At 43.9% G+C, this 12,299-nt stretch overlaps 1 pseudogene; it reads right to left on the bottom strand.

Annotated features, from left to right (window-relative positions):
• LOC149151008 (ATP-dependent 6-phosphofructokinase 3-like) overlaps nucleotides 1–439 on the bottom strand; it is a 37,097-nt pseudogene extending 36,658 nt beyond the window's left edge.
• Between the last annotated feature and the right edge of the window lie 11,860 nt (nucleotides 440–12,299).

Genomic DNA, 12,299 nt, shown 5'->3' with positions numbered 1-12,299 from the left:
GCATGGATAGAGAAGAAGTCGAAAAATCAGCTTTGCAGCATACAGATGAGCAGTAACTTTCAGGACAGGAAGGAGGCGATGGAGAGGAGAAGAACACTCCCTTCATAGTAAAGAAGCGTGGAAAGGAGCAGGGTGTTGGGCCTTGAAAAAAGCATAAATATAACAAGCAGATGGCATCAACCCAATGGTCCTCACCAAAGGGGAACTCGACGAGATCGGAGACAAGGTCTGAGATACCACAACAGAGTTGTGGCAGCAGTTCGAGCAACAATATATGCAGATGCTGGGGAGCGTCCAAAAGGATCTGCGCAAGCTGTAGATCCAGACCGGCAGGATTCAGGTGAGTGTTGGGCAAGCGAGCGGGGTGAAAATGAGCCTGACACATGGAAGCAGGATAGTAGCAGAGCTGGAACAGACTCTGGACCTCATAGTCATGCATTTACTCGAAGGGTCTATTCGCATGGAGTCAGAGGAGGACCGCGCTATATTAAGTACAGTGAAGGAAATAGGAGTCAAATTGGGCGTGTTGCCACTTGAGACCCTCCATGCGTTGCATCAGGGGGTGTCGGATCAGTTAAGGATCAGAGATTAGTGCTCCCACGAAGTCAGAAGTGAATTTAAGGTCAATAATGAGAAGATTTTTGCAGAGAAAGCTCAAGCTCTGAAGGAAAAGGACGAACTGCAATCGTGAAATCAAACCCCGGAGACAACTATCGAGCAGGCATGTCAGACAGTGCCTGAGTTGAACATCCCGGAGGATGCCGCAGCTACAGCAAAAGTCAGAAAATTGGATGTTGTGGTCTGTGCGTCGAAGGATGAGATCAGTAGAGTAACATACGGTTTCTAGATGAAGATCTCAAAAATGCAACTGAAGTTGCAGCCAACTACTCCGATAGAGGTTCGGGAGGAACAGGGAGCAACGATCAAAGAAAATATGGGCACATTGGATACCGCAGTCATAGACTGCACAATGATGTTTGACCAAGCCATGGAGTTGTGGACGAACTTGCAGGAGGACCCAAACTTGCAGAGGCTGAACATAGATATCAAGGAGATGCAGCGTCAGTATGATGAAGTCCAAGCGACTGTGCGCACTTTGGCGCCAGCACAACGCCTCGCGAAATTGCAGGAAGGCAAGCAGCTGTAAGCATAGACGGAAGAACTATAGAGGAAATAGGCCCTTCTAAAGGCCTGATTACAACCATGGATAGAGGAAGCCTTCTGGATTGCTATATCGCTTCAAGAAAAGCTAAAGGTACTGCAACAGACTCAAAGGACAATGCGCCTAACAATGGAAGGCCCAAAAACAGAGAAATTGGTCAAGGAAGTGCAACAGGCCGCGGTGTAGAGCATCGCTGACACAACAAAATTACAGGTTGAGTTAGGTGGCCTCTGCATCAAGATCGAGGCGTCAACTGAGTGACTCAAGGGCGAGTCACCATATTTGTGTTGGGGGCCTATTGGGATAGGGTCCCTAGGGTCAGTTTTGGGGTTAGTTTAACCCAATTTTGTAAAATTTTTGTAAAGAATGTAAAGTCTCTGCAAAATGTGGATGCGGAGTGCGCAGCTAAATATGAGTCAAAGGGATTTTTAGCCCCTTGTTTGGTCGGTTTTGAGACTCACCCATGATCCGCGAACCATGATATTGTATTGGAAAAAGCTATATATAGTTGAGTCATAGTGAGTCTAGAAAAAGTATTTAGTAACTTTGAATGCAGATAGTTGTATTGGACAAGTGCTAAGGCAGCTAAGCTCTGTTTCCTGTACTTAGGAAAAAAGGGGAAGGCTCTTGCAGTTGAGTGCGCAGGAGGCCTTAGTAAGTCCGTAGATGAGTGCGTAGACCATTGCAGCTGATTGCGCAGGGTGCAGAAGTATGTAAATTGAATGTTGGAACTGAATAAAGATATATTTTTGAGAAATACCTTGCATCTGAGTATTATTGTGAATTATGTTTATGTTATGTTATGTTGCTTAAGAATGTGTTTTCTATGAAATAATGTGTAAATGATGCATGAATCTATTGAATCTATAATATTTATGCATGAATTAAGTGATTATCTATTTTCGCAAAGATAAATGTTGAATATGTTGTGATTTATGACCAATTGGATAGATCTGTGCGAAGGAAGATTTAGGGTTATTAATTAGTGCGTGAAAGTAGATAGACTACTTCCTTAGGATCTATAAAGTTTGATCGCAGACCTTCACGAAGGTCTAAAATCCATTTTCCTAAAGTTGTAGTAGTGAGCCCTAGAAGGATACCGATCTGCGCGAAGGTAGATCTGAGCTACAAGAGCTTAAGACCGCTTATCACACTGTCTCTAGATGCAAAAAACTAGTTCTAGCATCCCCTAATACTGCTTCAGGTGAGATTGCAGCCTACGCTATGCAGGTTGTTGCCAAAAGGGCCAACAGTTAGGGTTTTGTTGGTTGGCACGAACAACTCTGAACCTAGGTCAGGCCACCTTAAGCCAACAACCTTTGAACATGTTAAAGAGGCAATGTGCCAAGCACCGGCCTTAGCTATGTCAGACTTCACAAAAACCTTTATTATGGAATGTGATGCCTCAGGAAATGGAATTGGTGTTGTTTTAATGCAAGAAGAAAGACCCATTGCTTTCGAAAGTCTTCCAATCAAAGGAAAGTATTTACACAAAGCTATTTATGAGAAGGAAATGTTGGCAAGACTACATGCACTTAAGAAATGACAACCTTACCTAATGAAAAGATCCTAGTTCAAAAAATATTTCCAAAACTTGACGAGGAAGGAAAAATCATATTGGAACCTGAAGCAGTCACAGAAACAAGAAATCGAAGTCTATGAAATCGATCAATTTCAGAGTATCTCATCAAGTGGAATAACTTACCCACTGAAGATTCCACATGGGAGGATGAGAATTTTATATAGAAGCATCCAGAACTACTCAAGCATTGAGGACAACACTTTTTGAAGGAGAGGGGCATGTTAGGTCCCTATACTACTAGTGTAACCCCTTATTGTTATTAGTGCAACCCCCTTATTGTATTATTGTACCCATATAGTCCCCATGTTGTTATTATTGTGCCCCTACAATATTATTGTTATGTAGGCTCTAATTGTCTTGTCATTTGTATCATCCAAGAATTGTTCATTTGTGTAATATAAAGGAGTTTTCCCCCTTGAAGAGGTTGATTTTGAAGTCGTTGATCTATCTTTTCTATCTTTTGTGAGCTGGTTTCACAACAGAAGGTAGGAAAAGGTACATTCTACTTTGAAGAGAGGAGGACGCTCTAATTAAGAGTAGGGTCATTTAGCTAGCAGCCGATGTTGGGAACGGGTTCCCCGAAGGACATTTTTGGGGCTAAAAGCCCATGTTCTGGGACAATTTTGTAATACAATTGTAAAGTCTTCGCATTTTGTGGTCACGGAGCGCGAAGGTGTCAAGAGTCATAAAGGGTTGTCCGCCCTTATTTTGTAAAGTGTAAAGTCGGCTGTAAAGATCCACCCATGGTCCGCAGACCATGGGATTGTATGAAAAGGAGCTAAGGAAGTAAGCTCTATGTAGTTAGAGAAAGAAAAAGAAAAGGAAGAAAGTAGCGAAGTAGAGTAGAGAATCTAAGTGTTCTCGGGTCTTAGCATATGTAGAGGCTCTGCAGCTAAACGCATAGAAGCCTAGGGTGGAAGTCCGCAGCTGAGTGCGTGGACCCCTGCAGTTGTGTGCACAGGGCGAATATAGTCTGTATTAAACTAAAAAATATCAATAAAGAGAAGTATTCTACAATTACTGTGTATTTAGTTCTTGTTAATGCATCTGATTATATTGTGTTTTGGGTTTAATTTACAATGTTTATTTTATGTGCAAATATATGTGATTGTATTGGTTAATTGAATGCAAGTAAGGATATCAGTTTACGCGGTGCTAACTATGATTGATTAGTAAGATAAGTAAAACACTTGGGATAACTTAGGAAACTATACAATACATTGTCATAACTATACGAAAGTACCTGGACCACGAGTTAGGGTTGCGAGAAGGTCAATCATACACCTTCGCAGAGGTATTGAAGGGTGGAATAAAGAGCAAACTAACAAAGCCCTAAGGCTCAGCAGCCTCCGTGAAGGTAGGGGAAGAGGGTATAAACCGACATCACGACCATCTTAGGGTGCGGAAACTTGGTTCCAGCATCTCCCCATACTGCTTCGGGTGAGACTTCAGTCCGCGCTCAACAGGCTGATGCTAAAAGGGCAAGTAGTGTAGGGATTTGTTTGGCTAACTAACGTTGAACATGGGTCAGGGCCCACAAAGCCAACAAATGGTTCCATTGCTGGGACCAGAATCTGCATGAGAGATGTGTGATGTCGTATCACTGGAATCCAACTAAGAAAGAGGTTGAAGACTGGTTGGATAGGAAGATCCATGAATTTGCGACACAGAAGAAAAAAAATCCATGGCTAACAAAAGAACAATGGCTAGTCAAGTACTTGTATACAAAAATCCATGAGATATTTTTATGTTCCTTTCCAGTTGAGTTATACGAGTGGATCACAAAGCTAGCAAATAGCCAAGGAAGGTGGAGGCTTGACGATCCTATTGTCTGGACCCCAGAGTTAGTATAGAGACTGGAAGCCTCTGAGGATAAGATCGCCTGTGCTGTCGATCATTGGCTCGATCGTATCATAGGGGGGTTTATGACAGAATTCGTGGTTGATACCTTAGTCAATTACAGCGAGGCGGAGCGACGATTTTTCAAAGGTCCGTGAGGTAAGTACTTGAAGTCTTTAAACACTTGAATTAAAATGTTATTGTGTGAAAAATGGGTTATGCAGCTACCTTGATCTTCGGAGCTATGCGAAGTGGAAAGACTTAGAGAAACAAAGAAAGAAAGGGTCCCGAATATAGCCCACTGATTTCAACTCCTTTCAGTGACGGAGAGGGAGTAGTGCAGGCTTCTCCACGAAGTGTAGTTGAGTTGATAAAACGAGGGTTCTCGCGACTACCACCTCCACCCACACCACCTCCACCTTCACCACCATCGCCCCTTGCGACTTCACCCACACCACCACCACCTCCACCATAGTTCAACATGGCAAATTTAGTGAAGCTACCTTTGTTTAAGGGCTTGGGAAATGAGGACCCGGACCAGTTTTGGTTCATCATAAAAGTTGTATGGGAAGCTCAGGGCGTCACAGACAATCACATGAAGAAGGCAACGTTGGTTAGTGCTTTACAAGATCGTGCGCTAACTTGGTACATCAAGTACTCTAATGATAACCCAAACATTGGGTTGGCAGAGATCTAGACTGCGCTGAATAAAGAGTTCAGTAGGCCTAAATCTGAGGCACAGTTGATTGTGGGGTTCAAGGAAATCGCGATGAAACCAGGTGAGACACCTTGGGAATTGGATCAAAGATTGAAGTGTAAAATCCACGAAGCTAATATGAACTTAACAGATGGACAACACCGCAAGTGGTTCGTGGCTTCGCTCCTGCCTCACCTAAGGGTTGCGTTGTCACAACAGAAGATTACGACTCAGGCAAAGGCCTTGGAGATTGCCATAAGATTGCATGAAACACTAATGCAAGATTTGAATCTAGGGGTTCAGCAGATCCATGCGCAGTTGCAAAATATTTTCCTCGAAATGCAAAGTTTGAAGAAGGAAAGAACAATTCGACCGGAGGCGCGCAAAAAGATATGGTACCTGAAATGTAAAGGTCAGGGGCATGACAAAGACCATTGCCCAGTATTTGCGAACTACATTACAGGAGGAGGACTGATGCCTTTGAAGCCGGAAGCCCAAGCAGAACCGAGTGCGTGGCCTACGTTGTGGGAAACATATGACTAATAACTATCATTTGCTGCAGAAGTTTGTACAAACACCGCAGCAATTGTTCTACAACTTCTACAGGTTGGTAGGGCATCATGAGCACAACTGCCGAAGTTATGAATTGATGATGGATAGAACACCTGCCTATAGAGTTCAGGCACAAACAGGGCCTCCTGACCAGAGCGTTTGGATGGTGCGAATAGGCTTTCAGGGGCGTGGACGAGGCCGAGGCGGAGGAGAACCTGGCAGAGGTCGAGGACAGTTGATCTGTTACAATTGTGGAGGACCAGGACACTATGTCCGTGAATGCACTAACCCAACACATCTGTCGTGAAAATATTGTACTCAGTTTGATCATGAGACGGAGGATTGTCCTACACTGATAGCGAGGATACGTGACAAAGAGGTGCTACCACCGTAACCGACTCAGAACCTGCAGATGATGAAGGCTGAGCCTCGCAAAGAGGATTCGAATGTGAATATAAAGCTCCGAAGTGGAATTGCAACGGGCAGAAATAAGGGGAAACAACCTGAAGACAACGTAGGGGTTCACAAAGCTCCGATAGAGGAGGCTGAATTTGATTTGGAGCACGCACGTGAAACGTTCATGGAAGAAAAAAAGAGCTCCATTGAGGCCTCTAGCTCTAGGAGCCGGGATAAGCCTGTTCAGGAAACGGACCCTTCTATGCTTAAGACCTTTCTAGAGACATGCATGAAGCTACTACGCGATATCAAGGTTGTGAAGGGGTTACAAGAACTTATAAATAGATGCGACGGACACGCTCTGGGTGAACCACGCGTGGTACGGAATATTGGTAAGCATAAAGCAAGGACAGGGCGTGAGATGAGACTCACCGAACAGATAGGAGAATATGAAATGGATTAGGTTATTCTGGATTTGCGGTTAGATGCGAACATTTTGATGAAGCAGTCTTGGGAGCGGATGGGGAGACCCACGCTGCAATGGTCTCTGATTCAGTTAAGGATGGCAAATCAGCAGAAGATCATCCCCATGGGACGGTTGCAAGGAGTAACTGTAGATATTGAAGGCGCGAGCACATTGGCTAATTTTGAAGTAATAGAAATTGTGGATGACAACAACCCCTACCCTGCGCTCCTTGGCATTGATTTGGCTACTAACATGAACGGGGTAATCAACCTAAAGAAGTGAAAGATGATATTTGAAAAGAAATTGCTTCGCATAATAGTACCCCTAGATCTTGTTGAAGGATCGCGCTATACGGAACCAGTCTGCGATTACGAAAGCAATGACGATTTGGGCTGCATATATAAGATAATAGCATGAGACTAAGATTGGGTGAATCCGACAGCGGATGGATGAATTACATGGGATCGCGAGAGTTCCTGCAACTCAGACTCAGACGAAGAATTAAAGTGCTAGCAGAATCAGCTACATGAAGTAACCACGTTGAGCTGTAACATGATGACTCGGTTACTACGTTGTGTGACGTCAGAGGTAAGAAACATGCCCACTTATGATGGCTTAAAGGATGTGGATGTGTTTTTGGATGCATTTGAGAGGGAAGTACTAGAGAAGCAGCACTTCCAGGCTTTGGATTGGGCATTGCACGCTACGCCCGTGAGATGGTGGGGTATGCACAAGGGTAGTTTTGATGATTGGCGCGAGTGTAGGAGGATGATGAGAACACGCTTTGGGAAGCCAAAGGTACGAGTGACAGACAAGTATGATGGGAAGGATGATCCACGTGCACACTTGGCCAAATGGGCTAAGGCCTATGGAGCGAAGCCCCAACCTGAATGGGTGCACTTGTTCTGTCACACCCTGGATGTCATCCCAATGAACTGGTACTTGGAGACAGAGCTCCGCCATGGCACAGGCGAATGGGATATTTTGCGCGAAGGATTCATAATGACGTTCAACTTCGAAGATGGGTTTGACTATATTGACGAAGCGCTACAAGAAGTTAAAGCAGCGATCTTTAGGATACCGCAGGATCCTTTGGATTTGGTTCAACCTGATTGGATTACTAAGCTAAGCCACACTTTGTAATGCTATAACGTGACTACTGAAGAAGAAGATGAGGACCCACGAAAGATTAATATCCCTGAAACTAAGGGTCACCACGAGGTCGAGGGACCATCGATCGAGAATCCTGATATAACCGCGTCGTTGAAGACTAAACAGGTAAATATTGGTACGGAGGCGGAGTCCAAATTCACGAAGATTGGAGATTACTGGGATGATGCAACGATAGATAAGGTTGTCGAGTTGCTCCGCGAATGCCAGGATTTGTTCCCTACCAAGTTTATGGAGTTAAAGGGGATAATAGGAGACCTAGGCGTTATGAAGATCACGTTAAAACCCGACACAAGCTAGTTAAGCAAAGACCTTACCGTCTCAATCCGAAGTAGAAGGAGAAGGTCCACTTAGAGTTAGATAAGATGCTTGCCGCAAGCATAATTGAGCCTGTAGAAGAATCTGATTGGGTAAGCCCAATGGTGGTACATGAAAAGAAGCAGAAGGATGAAATAAGGATATGCGTAGATCTCAGGAAGTTGAATGATGCTTGCATGCATGATCCTTTCCCGACTTTGTTCACTAATGAGGTATTGGATAATGTAGGTGGCCAGGAAGCGTACTCCTTCACTGATGGGTTTTCTGGGTACCATCAGATCAAAATCGCACTTGAAGATAGAAGCAAGACGACCTTCACGACTGAATGGGGATGTTTTCAGTACACTGTAATGCCTTTCGGATTAAAGAATGCACCTGCAATTTTTTCGCGCGTAGTCATTGCTGCATTCAAAGACTTCATTCATAAGTTTCTAGAGGTGTACTTTGATGACTGGACTGTGTTTGGATTGGTAAAACGCCATGTGGCAAGTTTGCGCTTAATGCTAGATACTTGTCGAAGGTACCAGATTGTGCTCAATCTAAAGAAATGTTTGTTTTGTGTTCCTTTTGGGACTCTGCTGGGTCATGTGGTTTGTAGATAGAGACTAATGGTAGATCCCATGAAGATTGCAGTGATACTTAACTTGGAGGCGTCGAGGAGTGTGAAACAGTTGTGCGCAACCTTGGGACATACTGGGTACTACAGGAAGTTTATCAAGGGCTACGCCCAGATCACCGCACCTATGGAGAAGTTGTTGAAAAAGGATGTCACGTTCTGTTGGAACGAGGACTGTCAGAAAAGCTTGGATGTATTGAAAGGAAAAATGGTCACCGCGCCGATTTTAGTCTTCCCGGATTGGAAGGAGTTTCATGTACATGTAGATGCGTCATGTATAACACTGAGAGCAATGACATAGGCTGGCGGAGGAGAATTGGCAAGCAGGAGGTTATCCAAGGCTAAGAAGAACTATTCCACCACCGAGCACGAAGGATTAGCCATGGTATACGCGCTCCAGAAGTTTAGACACTATTTGTTGGGTGGACATTTTAAGATGTATACGGATCATTCTGCGTTGAAATACCTGGTCAATAAGCCTGTGTTGGGGGGGAGAATCTGTAGGTGGTTTTTATTGTTCCAGGAGTATGATTTTGAAGTTATTGTGAAGCCTGGACGACTGAACGTAGGACCAAACCATCTATCGCGCATCGAAATGGGGGAAGAGCCCACTAATTTGGAGGAGGGATTGCCTGATGCACAGCTATTTGTAGTGCGCATCACGGATGGTCACTTTGAAGACATCATACACTTCCTAACGACAGGAACTACCCCGGAAGGCTACACCACCCAGCAGAAAAAGGAGTTAGTGGTGCGCCAGCAGACTTTTCTGTCATTGTCGGACATCTGTACAAAATGGGGTCTGATGAAGTATTATGACGATATGTACCGGAGTTTGAAAGGAGCAGTATCCTTGCAGACGCTCATGGGGGTGTCGTGGGAGGGCATTACGCAGGAAGGGAAACCGCACAAAAGATTCTACGTGCAAGGTTGTGGTGGCCAACCCTCCTTCAGGAGTCAAAATCTAACTGCAAGGAATTTGATGTGTCTCAAACGACTGGCAAGCCATCACGGAGAGATGAGCTGCCTCTAAACCCACAGATGACGTGACAACCTTTCGAGAAATGGGTGATAGATTTTGTGGGACCCATTCAACCCCAAGGGAAGAAGACGGGAGTGTGGTACATTATCACCGTGGCTGAGTATTTGACTCAATGGGCAGAGGCACAACCTGTGAAGGACTGCATAGGCATGACCGCTGCGAAGTTTCTCTTTGAGTATGTACTGACGCGATTTGGGTGTCCGAAGGTTTTGATGAGTGATCACGATACACACTTTTTGAATGAGACGATCAGCGCGCTGACGGAGGAATTTCAGGTGTATCACCAGAAAAGCATGCCTTATCACCCACATGCTAACGGGACGGTTGAAACATTAAATAAGGTACTGGAGAACACGCTAAACAAGGTTTGCAATGCTCAATGAAGTGATTGGGACCTGCGCATACCCACAGTACTATGGGCCTATCGAACGACATGCAAAAAGTTGACTGGACAAACACCCTTTAGGCTTGTATATGGTGTTGAAGTAGTGATGCCCATGGAATAAATTGTGCCTAGTCTGTTCATAGTGACACTCACGGGTATGACAGATCGCGGAGCCCTAGAAGAGAGGCTCGCACAGCTTGCTGAGCTTGAGGAAGAAAGATTTCTGGCTGGATTTCACCAACAGGTCCAAAAGCAGCGCGAAAAAGCATGGCATGATTGACACATTAAGCTGCGCACCTTTAAGGTAAATGATCTGGTTTTATTATATGATAGCAAGTTTGATAAATTTCCAGAGAAATTCAGAATGCATTGGCTAGAGCCCTATTGTTGAAAATAGCATTCAGAATATTCCAATTTTAATTTGTCCTTGAATTAAAATTGAGAACTAAAATTCGAATTTAGTCTCACCAGTTGTTTGAAAAATAATTAATTAATTCATCATGGATTAATTAGTTGGAAAAATTCAAACATGAAGTCTTTGTGAAGTCATGCAACAGTTATCCCTTTGATTGAGGAAGTTATCCCTTAATTAAGGAGATAAGGATGAGTTGTATTTGAGTTGTAATTAGTTATCTCAGTTAACTGAGTTAAGTCCAATTAGATTAGTTCCAAACAGTTTGTGGAACTGATTGTGAGTTCAGTCAATTAATGCATGCATGCATGAAACTAGTGTCCTCCAGATAACTGAATATTCTCTCATGAATAACTCATGCATGTTAGTTCAAACAAAGACCCAGTTGAGATTAAAGACAGGGACATTGTACTATCAGTTGGAGGAATTTTCCTATAAAGGAAACTCATCCATGCAGTCAAGGGAAGGTTCCTTGAGGATTGCACAGTTTTACAGGGTGTGAGATCAGTGTGAGTGATCAGTGTTACACTTGGTAACAGTAGGATCACCTAGGAGAAACAACGCAAGGAAATAGGAGGCTTGGAGGGCAGAGGATAAAGTTTGTGAGAAGCCTTGTTTGCTTGTGAGCATCCAGGAGGATTGTACTGAGAGCTGGTTAGCTGTGAGAGCTAAAGCTTTGTGTAATCTTGATGTATTTCCACCTTGTATGATAATACAGATAGTGGGGTTTCTAGCTGAGGTTTTCCCCAGAGTATTCTTCTATGTTACATGTGTGATTGATTCTTCTTCTCTGTTATATGTGTTTAGTTTGATCTTGCTCGAATCGATTAAGCTTCTGCACGTTTGATAGTAGAAGTAGATCAAGTATTTTGCTTTAGTTACATTGCATTATCAGGTGATCTACAGTGAGAATTTCTACACATATGTCATTAAGGAGATTACTGACGGTGGAGAAATTCAGTTGATTAAATTGAACGGAGATCCCTTCCCAGGAAAGGTGAATGGCAGCCGATTGAAGCCATACAGCAGTGATCCGGCTAGGTGACTATATGAAGGTAGCATAGTCTTAACACTCCAAGCAGCTGAAAGGAGGCGCGAGACTATAAACTACACTGCCCGGGTTGGGGAACTGCGCGTTTGGAGGATTGTGGAATGAGGAAATGTCACAAGGTTCGCAACAACGTGAAGAGAGTTGCGCTACCCAGGGAAAAATCACGCAGGTCAGCCAGAAAGTGACCGTTAAAGTCACTGTTCATGATTTGACGATAAGAATGCGGCCAAATGGAGCAGGTGGTCAGCATTTAAGACAAAATTTATGGGTAAGATCCTTGGAAATCTGCCGCCAATCCAGCATTGATAAACCAAATGTGGGGGGAACGGTCATATTTGAATTCAAAATGGCCTCTAAATTATAGGTGGAGGTCCAACGAAAAACACTTGGTATTTTGAACATTGAGTTGGTGAGCTCTCAGACGTGCATGACCTACGCATTCTTCGAAGAATTTCTTGACTGCCTAGTGTTTGATCAATTTCCAGAGTCCAACCGCAATTTCATCTGTGATTTTATCCCAGGATCCGAAGCTATGGACGCCAAAGAAGTGACAGTGGATGGGGTTGTGCCAGAGGTTGTTATGGAGGCAGAGGGAGTTGTTCCAGAGGTTG

This window comes from Pinus tabuliformis, chromosome 9 (genome assembly GCF_031772625.1).
Source record: "Pinus tabuliformis cultivar Carrire ecotype Pingquan chromosome 9, CPIR1, whole genome shotgun sequence".
Lineage (NCBI taxonomy): Eukaryota > Viridiplantae > Streptophyta > Pinopsida > Pinales > Pinaceae > Pinus > Pinus tabuliformis.
This window is presented reverse-complemented; position numbering and strand designations above follow the sequence as displayed.